Source organism: Amblyomma americanum, chromosome 10 (genome assembly GCF_052857255.1).
Source record: "Amblyomma americanum isolate KBUSLIRL-KWMA chromosome 10, ASM5285725v1, whole genome shotgun sequence".
In the NCBI taxonomy this organism is placed as follows: domain Eukaryota; kingdom Metazoa; phylum Arthropoda; class Arachnida; order Ixodida; family Ixodidae; genus Amblyomma; species Amblyomma americanum.
The window spans coordinates 87,919,735-87,929,496 of NC_135506.1; positions in this window are offsets into that span (position 1 = coordinate 87,919,735).

Here is a 9,762-nt window from a genome sequence, read left to right on the forward strand (position 1 = left end):
CAAAAGGTCATACAGGTTTGTGTCCTTAAAAGCAACAAGAACAAAGCACAAAGCAGAGCAAATGCTGACAGCTCACATGGAGTAACTGTTATTCAGCACAGTGCTCTGAACCTTCCACAGGGAAGCAGCTTCATACAGGTACCTTTTCCACACTTCTGCAAACTACAAGGGCTCCCAAAAGCATGTAGAAGCTACAGATGCTCACACAACCGATACTCAACAGATACAAGACAAACACTTGCAAAAATGAAAGGAACCAATTATGGTTGTAGCTTTATTTCATGAAAGCCTGACAAAGACAGCATCTAATGCAAGACAGCACTGCTCAAAGAGTCTGTCAAAGAGAAATTTAAAATGTGCGGTGGCAGACAGCTGGGCAAGTTGGCAAAACGTTCCAAGTTTGTGACATTTGTGCACTAAGGTAAACACACACAGATGCATATGCACTATCAACTAAAAGCACAAAATAAAACAGCATGCTACATGTATACACACCTGTGTGTGCTGCCTACCTGAACATGAATGCCCAGTCAGCATACCAGCTTTCAGGTGCAAAATGTGTGAAATTAGTTTGAAACAGTAATAAGGTGCGCTAACACCCGTCACCATCTCGATTTGCAAATATATGAACTCCGCTCTCTTACAATGTGTCACACACCTTGCAACATAATCTCTGGCTTCAAACATGGCTTCCCAGTCAACCATGCATATCTGTAGTACGTCTGAATAAAATCCAAATCTCCAATGCCAGGCAAGGATTTCCGTAGGGCATCCCTATGGACGTCCATATCTGAATATACACATAGGAAATTTGGAACATCTCTGAGAGACCTTTGTTTCTGGCTGTCTGGTGGATGTCCATGGACAGATATCCAAGGAGTATCCGTGAATATCCCTCTAGGGATTTGATTTCACATCACATACATATTTTGTTTTCCTCAGACAAAAACTTACAAACAAATATTGTTTTGCAAAGGACAAAATTTAGCCGACCAGACGTCTATACCAGCAATTAGTTTAATATTCAGATTAATCGATTAAGATCACTCGAATATGGTGCTCATATAAAAGAACCTGAATTAAACTAATTGTGTGACTTTTTGGCACCAGTGCTCATAATTAATGGCCTTTTCTCCAGCATTTCACCGAGGTAAACGAGGCATGCACCCTTCCATGAAAACTAAACTCCTACGGGGGGCCGTGGCAGAGCGATAGGCTTCAAAGTCGACCCAATCCAATCCGTCAGTCAACAGTTCCTGTACAGTCTTTGCGTCTTTTTCATCGCGATGTCCTTCTTTCGACATTTATTTTTGCTACAGTGTGCAGTTTGTTTGTTGTGTGGTTGCTTGGCTGTGTTGTAAATGTGTAAATGTGATTTGTCACCAATATGCTCAACAAGACGTTCTGCACCTGAAGCTCTCGTGAAAAACCTCCGACCTGACTGCTCCCTTGAGACGTGGATGATTTGTTGCTTCGGATGAAAGAAGCGGCCTGGTGTTGTTGCTAGCGAAGTAACTGTACTTGAAGATTACTTTGACGGATGTTGCTGTGGGATGACCAAAGCACTGGAACACAATTACACTCTGTTGCACAACTTGTTTGCACTAGAGTGCAAGTTACAAGTACGATGCGACAGCTGCTGCAAACGTGTTTGCTGGCGTTTGCAAGCCTATCCCTAAGCTCCACAAGCCAGTGCGTCGCACCTGTCTCTTGCTCTACTCTGCGAAAAAAGTTGAGATGAAGTGCATTTGCATAGTGTGAGTCTTAAGGCAGTTGTAGATAGGTACATAATTGCGACAAAACTCACGAAAAGCATGTTTCCTACTGCCTTTGCGGTGTGCATGTGGCCCGCCTGCGGAATGTATTGGGGCCTAAATTATGCCGTCATAAAAAGCGCAGGTAGGTTGAAAATAATGTAAAAGTTGTCTACCTTCACAGCTTATCAACTCGTTTCCATGTTAGACTTGCTGAGTGGATCTGTCTAACTGTCTACTGCACAGTACTTCGCATTGTGCAGTAGCACTGTTTAGGAGAGCTGAACTGTTCTGTTAAATTTGCGAATTTCAGTCACACATTCTTCACTTATCTTCCTATCACTGCGCACTGAATGCAAGCAGATCATGCAGTGCATTAGTGCAGCTTTGTGAAATATGTAAATACCCACAGGACTCAGTGCTGAGCAAGGTAGCAGGACCATATATGGAACGTCTAGAGCTACATGTCCTTGGATTGTGAACAGACCTCTCTTCCTTACTCTGGGGGAGCTGTCTGTTAGTGCTAACGGCGTGCTGTATGAGTGAACCTTGTGGGAAGGTAGTCTCGACAAAGATCATGTTTTGCTGCATCATGGCGTCTTACGTTATTTTGACAAAGTGCAATACAAGTCACTCTCTATTTTATTTCCTTGGACATGCAGTGTGGACGTGACAAACGTATGTCCTATATAGTACCTGCAGTGTACAGCAGCAGCCTACAGGTAAGTTTGAACTACATAGCAAGTTTTCTACCGTCATGTAATCAATACTTTATTTTTCTTTGCTCTGTACAGTGAAGGGTATTTAGATGTAGTGCAATGTACTTGTACAATAATGGATAAAAATTTGCAGGATGCGAGTTCCTGGGAAAAATATATTTCTGTACTGTGCTGTTGGCCAAAGCAGTTTAATCAAAAGCCTAGAATCATGAGGGGAAATGAATGCTATTTCAGTAATATGCAGGGAAACATAACAGTGGTACTATCTTATCCTAGCATCTATTACCTAAATAACAGTGCGCTCGAATCCGTCACTTCCTATCGTTATCTCGGCATTGAAATCTCTTCTGATCTTACTTGGTCCCTTCACATTAACACCATAATTAACAATGCTAATCGCATGCTTGGCTATCTTTGCCGTAATTTTTCTTCTGCCCCCAGCTCACTTAAAGTTCTCCTGTACAAAACACTAATCCGTAGCAAACTAGAATACGCTGCATCCATTTGGGACCCTAGCTGTGCTAACCTAACCTATGCCCTGGAGCTTGTCCAGAATAACTTCGTTCGTTTTATTCTGCATAACTACCATCGTACTGCTAGCATATCATCAATGAAACGCATGTTAAACCTTCCTTCATTAGCTTCTCGTCGGAAATTTTCTCGAATTTGCTAATTCCATAAAATTTTTCATATTTGTCCCAAGATTCGTAGCGCACTCATCCCTTCGCCTTCATACATCTCATCTCGTCTGGACCACTCACACAAGGTTGGAATTGCTCCACTCAGGACGAAAACATGCAGCAACTCCTTCATTCCTCGAACATCCAAGGACTGGAACCACCTTCCCGGACCAATTGCCAGCATTGTAGACATTACTCATTTTAGAACCGCATTAGCCACCATTGTATATGTCGATCATTAATTTGTCTGCTTCGTGTTATCTTTTCTGTATTATGTCTCATTCAACCACTCCCCTCTGTAATGCACCAGGCCTTGAGGGTAAAATAAATAAATAAATAAACCAGTAAGAAAAAATTGCCTGCTCTTGTATTTTTCCACCTTTTTTCAGACATTTGCAACCTGCAGATAACATACCCCTGCAAGCTGCGGTTGGCAGTGGCATTTTAGATCACTAGCTTTTGCTTTGTGTGCTATATGCATTGTAAATGCTTGCATACCTCTTATCACATCACAGAGTTGCATTGGTATGTGGTAGCAAGCGTGGAGAAACTGTGGGTTAAAATTATGAAATTTTCTCGATATTGTCTTTCATTAGCGTTATTACTTACAGTACCCCGCACTTCAGAAATTTGCTTAACCTCTCAGTAACAGTATTGTATTTGTTTCGGTTTGCTTTTTCAGAACATCCGTTTTTGGAATACCAAGTTGAACCATGAAAGTACTGCCTGCACACAGTAACCCTTCCTACTGCATGAAACTTCTGCAGGTATGACCACCTTGAAGAATTCCTCTTAAACACTAAGGGTAGCTTTAATGTTATTAATAAAAATTGTCTTCAATCTGACATATTTTGCTTTGTGGCTGTAGTGCCATTAGTTGCTTCATAGAGGCATTGGACATATGTCCAATTTTGGGCATTCTCTGGGCTTTTATACAAGCCCATGGGAACTGCTGGATATATTACTGGCTGCAGTCACCAAGGCCTGCTTCACGAAAGCACAGAAGGCATAACATGCCAATGATTTCATTAAATTTGCGAGATATCCTCGGATATCCGGATCGGATGTCTGAGGGAGATAGTTTTAATTACACATGTACCTCCGTTAGACGTCCGTGGGAGAGCCGTCAGAGATTGGCGGATCTCCCACGGATATCTGTATATTCGAAAATGGCCGTACATCGTCCGTCCAGCAGACGCAGAGTGGTTGATTGGGTTACGCACATGTGCATGTGCGTTAACCTCAAGCCCATCTGTCTATGTGAACAAACACTATATAAACAAACCTGAAAGAAACTATAACAGACCATAAAGCCAACCTGCCTTAAACATCCTTTGCAAGATATCACAAAAAAAGAACACTGACAGTGCAACCTCCCATCACTGTCAGCCAGCCTGTGTGAAATTTGCCCACGCTACGAGGCTGTTTGTGCAAAAATTATGACAAACCTTGGCAAGGCTGAACCCATGGAAGTTCGTGCACACCCAACAATATATTTAATATGATCAAAAATTACATATTACCCTCAACAAGTGCACAAAGCCAGAAGTGGAGAAAGGAGATATCAGGAGCCCTTAACTTAACTAAAAAAGAACAAATACACACATTCCCAAACACCTTACATCCTTTTACGCTAGATACACAAGTCGTACAAAACATGCATCAAATCATCAACTAACAGCACACTCCTAGAAACTTAAAGCTGCTTACATACAAATCCTCAACCCGATCTACACTGGAACAAATCTCTCCTACCTGAAGCCTTAACCACGCATGCCTAATCAATGCCCTGGAAATGGCACAGAACCAAGCCCTTAGATCCAATCACTCTTGCTATTCATACAATAGTGTATTATCATTGAACTTATAGTCCTGCCTGACAAATCTTGCTACCCAGATTTGCACTGCCATTGTGTGCTTGCTTCATAAGCTTTCCACACCTCACTTTGTTGTGTACCCTTCATTGCTCTTTCAGAGCACGCTTCCGTAGGCATCGGTCATGCTCTTCAAGTAGCGCATTCATGCACTTTAACATAGTTCCGTCATCCACAGCCGCCTATCAACTTTTAAAGACTGCATCACAATTCCCCTTAAAGGGCCCCAGAAAGGGGAGTGCATGTTGCAACCGCGCAAAATGACGAGGGACGAAGAGAAGAATGCACAAGCCCCAGAAAGGGGCTCTCTATAAAGTTATGATATGTCTTGGATGTTAAAGGACGCCGCTTTATAAATATCCTCCAGCAAGAATTTTTTTAACGCGTTTTGTGGAAGCTGAATTATATGCAGAAAAAATTTGAACTTGCGTGTCTTCGTGCCTTTCCCTCTCTTGCACGCCAAAACGGCGGCGCTCGCCCGCCGGCCTCGCCCACTGAGCACCTCCCCTACCTCCGTTAGCTGCGGCACGCGCGTAGTGGCCGCGCAAGAACGTCTGAAAGAATTTGGTGCTGTGAACCAATGATAACCTACGGCTGCTGACGTCAACTGCCCGACGTGACGTCATATGCCAGGTTTTCGCGCAAAAGCCTGACAATGCGCGTCGCCGCGAGGTGCGAAAGCGGGAATTTTCACAAATGTATCGTAAATTTCCCACTTACTTTTGAGGTATCGTACATGGCATGGACAACCGGTGGTCTGTACTCTACATAGTGCAAGCATTTTAAAGCCAAGCTCGAACACCGCTTTCTGTGGCCCTTTAACCATGAAAATAGTGCGTAAATAATTTGTTTATTTTTTATTTCTTTTCTGTAACCAATGGCTTTCGATAAGCAGCAAACTGGCACCAGCCTACTAGCCACACATGTCCGCAGATTGCGTCTGCTGATAAGCGGCGGCAGCCCAATAACGCATTCTCGTCCGTTTCTTGTTTACTTTCAACCGCACACTCCGTGCTCAAGGGAGCATAAATAGTTGATGGAAGGGCTGCTGTTCCAATCACGGCGACACTGCCACTCGGAACCACAGCGGCGCCGGGGAGTGTCGGTAGCCAACGGAAGAGCCGACGCCGCTCACGTGTAGTTTCGCTTCGGCTCTGCTGCATTTGACTACTGCCAGCCGCGTTTCACAAGTTTTTAAAGTAGTGCTTCCTCATTCGTCATTTGTGCTCCGGGTCCGGTAAGCGACCGGCGCTCGTTCACGGCTACATTCAAGATGGCTGTCATTCTTTATGCCGAAGAAAAGAACAACTGCGCACCGGGCCACAAGTTCGACGTTCGCAACGAGTGATACAGGTGTGGCAGCTGCAGTGAGGCAAAATTTTCAGCTGTTTCATGTGATGTTGTGATGTGGTCATTTGCAAAGTGCAGGATTTCGCTGCACAACAGTGTTAGAATGACGAGCTGTGGGACAGCAGCAGCGATCACGATGGCAGCGCTAGTGAGGACGATGGAGCAAGTGTGGACGAGAAGTCCAATGACTAATACATTTTCATTTTGGAATGTGCCACGGGCGTGCCCGTGCGTGGCAGCCGATAGGAGCTGGTGATAAGCAGAGGCCGCAGGATAGTGCTATTGCATTCTGTTATTAAAGGTCAAGTGTAAATGACCTCCAAGTTTTTTGTTTCAGAAATGTGATGTGGGGGACAACTTACATTCGAGTCGACTTACAATCGTGCAAATACAGTACCCACTGGGTGGCTTAGTGGTTAGGGCACTCGGCTGCCAAACCCAAGAATGTGTATTCGATCCCTGCAGCAGCAGCCACACGCAAGGCACCCATGTACTGTGCAATGTCAGTTGTGTATCAGAGAACCCCAGGTGGTAAGAATTCATCCAGAGCCCTCCATAACAGCGTCTCTCATAGCCTATGTCACTTCTGGACGTAAACCCTAAATAATAATCATCATCAGCCTGACGACACCCACTAAAGGAAAAATGCCTCTTCCATATCACTCCAATTAACCTCATCCACCCACCTAACTTTCTGCTGTCATAACCATACCATAAACCATACCCTTTCCTTCACAACTTACGGCACAAGTATTCTACAGTTCTGAAACATATTCTGTACTGTGCCGTGCATAGAAAGACGCAACTTAGAATGAATGGCCTCTGATTTGCTTTAACGACGTGCTGTTCAAGAGACAACACAGCTCTATAAACTGATCAAACCCCCAAGCAAAAAAACGAACAAAAACTGCAACCGACCACATTCACACAAGAACTGCACATACAGATAAAGCTATGGTGGTTTCTTATATCAATGTAAATGCTATAAATGAGAGATATTAATGATTTTCATGCACTGAAATACATGTGCGCAGGCATTTTCACGTCTTGCACCCAACAGCAATGATGCTGCACTAGATAGGAACTTTGATAGCAGTCCCAAGGGGAAAAATTGTAGAGTATGCAACTGGCCACCTCTCCCTGTGACATTCAGACAGTAGCCCAATAAAATGCTTCGCATCCTTACTGAAATCACATCCCCAAGAAGATTGCACAAAACACTGAGAGCAAACTGAAATTGGCCTGTATTGGCAAAATGACAAAGATGCCGCTTGCACTGGTAACGGAGCTTTGATAAGATAGAAAAGGGTAAAAAATTAAAAACAGGTGTTGCCACCACCTCCTGTTTCCAGATGTAAACTGTGGAGCACCACCAAAGCTTCTTGGGTGCAATTCCCAGAGGCTAGGCTGCATCTGTGTTTACTTCAGGACGGTGATCAGAATCCTTTTCAGTGTAGACATCTTAAGTTGAAATCAAATGGCGGAAAATTTTAAAATTTAAATTTACAGGGAATAAACGAGCTTTCTTGCTGCAGGAGAAAGGTAAACACAGCTAGAAGTGCCATGGAATCGATTTTTCATCATCATGATCAGCCTGACTACGTCCACTGCAAGGCAAAGGACTCTCATATTTTCTGTTTTATTCAATTTTTATTCAGACCAAAAATTACATGTAATCCTCACTGTCCCTTTAACCCCCAAGGGAAAGATTTTTTTCGAAAATGGTAACAAAAACTGGAGGGGACACGTAAGCTCCAGCTTAAAGGTATGACGTGATAGCGTTAATAGGCTAATCCCATGTATCGGCATTGGTCATTTTCTACTTAATACTCATAGATCTCCGAGAGTCTTCATACCGTTCCAGGAAGAGCGGTGCAGCGGTTAAAGCGATATTTACACAGGCGATGGAAACCCTCTCTAAGTGAGGGCTACTGCGCACGTCATGCGTTTGAGAGGCAGCGCTGCGACGCAGTTTATGGTTCTGCTCAAGCAGCTGCTGCCAACCGAGGAGGGGACCGTTCGTTCGGCCAGTACTTTCAGTCCCTATCTCTCCCTCTCCAGGAGATGTGGCTGCAATTCGTCGTCGGCAGCATGCATAGGGTGCAGCCTGTTGCCGTCTGTCTGTTTCCCCTCTTTGGGTTTCTTTTCTCTCTTATCTCCCTTCCTTTTGCACATCTGTACTGTTTTTCCCCGTTTTTTTTTTGCCTCTGCTGTCTGAACATCAACACGACCCCGCAAGAGGGTATTGTTTTCGTCCTTCCTTTTCAACCCCTCCCTTCTGCCTCCGCAACCCGGCCGCTTTGCTCGTTTTTCTCGGCGGCTCCTTGAAGCCGATGTGAACAGCAAGTCCGAGAGAAGGGGCAGACTTTGGCTGATCGGTGACATCCATCCACGCCGATGTCCTCCATGTGAATACCACATAAGCGGTATACCACTGCCGTGCCATGGCAGGTGCTGCCACCAAAGGGGCTTGTGCAGCCCAGGTTTCTCTTCCTGAGCAACCTCTCATGACCAATCAATAATTTAAATGTCATCTGCACAGTGCACAGTTTGCTCACATTCCAGTGGGCACGTTGTGGCGATGCCACAAGGTCATGTGACCTAGGTGGCCCACTTATGTTGCTTCTCCGCAGATTTTCTGCTCACAACACTGCTGATGCCAGATTTTCTGCAGAACAGGAGCCTTAACGTAACCGTGTTACAAAGGCCAATTAGTACCTGTGCTGCCATCTGTCGGCAAGCCAAAGAAATGCTTTCAGTGAGTCCTACTTGCCTTAAAACTCAGAGTGTCAAAAAAAACACACGACGAGCTGGGCCCAAGTCCACTAGGGGATTAAAGGGACACCAAAGGCAACCCAATAATGCCTTTGCTTTCTTAGCAAAACTGAATGGCTGCATCGACTCTGATTATGTTTATTTGGCTGCAAAAAGGCTGAGAAACTTGGAGTCAAATTTCAAACCTTTTTCCTTTGCGACACTTATTTACACCCTTGATATTAATATAATGTACTGTTGTGGATGTCCTTCATTGAAATTTTCACGTTTTCTTTCTTTTGGAATAAAAGTACATTAGTGGCAGTGACGACCTAGCCTCCTTAATATTAACGCAGATAAACTCACATTTTCTGTTTTATTCGATAGCAAATCTTAGCTGGCATGCTACAATCTACTTGCATGAACAGTCAGCGGTGGTGACACTCACAAATGATATTTAGCTCTCTTGTAATAGATGAGACCTTCCTATTTTGCAAAACTAGCCTTGTTGTCATTATAAATGCAGTAACCTGCTGATACATGCTAGATTCAATTTACTCTCAGTGCAATTTTAATGCACTCCATACCTCAGAGAATGCCCCTCAAAGCACTCTCAACCAACATGCAGCCT